This window comes from Portunus trituberculatus, chromosome 39 (genome assembly GCF_017591435.1).
Source record: "Portunus trituberculatus isolate SZX2019 chromosome 39, ASM1759143v1, whole genome shotgun sequence".
NCBI classification, from domain to species: Eukaryota; Metazoa; Arthropoda; class Malacostraca; order Decapoda; family Portunidae; genus Portunus; species Portunus trituberculatus.
Window position 1 is genome coordinate 16648795 of NC_059293.1, and position 1513 is coordinate 16650307.

The following is a 1513-nucleotide window of genomic DNA, read 5'->3' on the forward strand; positions in this document are numbered from 1 at the left end:
GGATGGGATTGAGTACGTGAGGGTGATTAAAGAGAGGAGGAGGAGGAGGAGGAGGAGGAGGAGGAGGAGGAGGAGGAGGAGGAGGAGGAGGAGTGGTGGTGGTGGTGGTGGTGGTGGTGGTGGTGGTGGTGGTGGTGGTGGTGGTGGATGAAGAAAAAAAATAATGAAGATTTTGCGAAGATAGTGCTGAGGTGAAAATAATGGGATATCTCTCTCTCTCTCTCTCTCTCTCTCTCTCTCTCTCTCTCTCTCTCTCTCTCTCTCTCTCTCTATTCCATCATATCCGTTTATTTCACCTCTTTATTTTCCTCCTCATCGTATCATATTCCTTTCCTCCTCCTCCTCCTCCTCCTCCTCCTCCTCCTCCTCCTCCTCCTCCTCCTTCTTTCCCTCTTCCTCTTTATCATTACTTTTACTATTCTCTATAACTTTTTTTCATTTCACAGAGAGAGAGAGAGAGAGAGAGAGAGAGAGAGAGAGAGAGAGAGAGAGAGAGAGAGAGAGAGAGAGTTTTCCCAGCCGTGACCAAACCGAAGCTTACTGTAGCGAAAACTTAACTATTTTTCTTTCAGGGAAGTTTTATTTGGAAGAAAACGGGAAGGGGAGGAAAGAGAAGCGGGAAGCACTGGTAAAAAAGGAAGAGAAAGAGAAAAGAAAGGACGGAAGAAATGAAAGAAAACGAAGGAAAAGAAAGAAAACGAGAATGTGCAAAAAAAATATGTTGAGTTGCTATAAAAAATTAAAAAAATACAAATGTTAGTGAAAAAAAAAAAGGCAAAAAGGAACCAACAGACCTTCGTGTGGCAGAAAAATAGATAAATAAAAAAGATAGAAGAATAAATAGATAAAGAAAGACATAAAGAAAATAAGAAATAAAACGAGAAGGAATAAAGAAAATGTGGAATTGATATATATATAGATAAACAAAATAGATAGAAGAATAAATAGATAAATAAAGAAATAAAGAACGAAAAATAAGAAATATAAACGAGAAAGTATAAAAAAAAATATGGAATTGGTAAGAAAATGTGTGAAAAATAAAATAAAATAAAAATAACTGCAAAAAAATAATAAGATAGAAAAATAAAAATAAAGAAAGAAAGAAAGAACGAAAATAAGAAATAAAAATGTGGAATTGATAAAAAAAAAAACGTGAAAAACTTAAAATAAAACAAAAATAACTGCAAAAAAAAAATAAATAAATAAGATAGAATAAATAGATCAATAAATAAACAAACCCCATCTTTATCTACCTATCCTCTATTTACAACCTTCCATCTTCTTTTAAAGCGTCCTGTTGACTACACTAACAACCTCATTATGTAGTTCATTCGCGCCATTTAACACTTTATTTGACATCTCTCTCTCTCTCTCTCTCTCTCTCTCTCTCTCTCTCTCTCTCTCTCTCTCTCTCTCTCTCATACCCATCTGCTATCCGAAAGTTGAAACATTTTGGAAATCTCTCATTTGTCTCGAAGTTTGGGAGGCAACATGGCGTCTGCAGGAGGAGGAG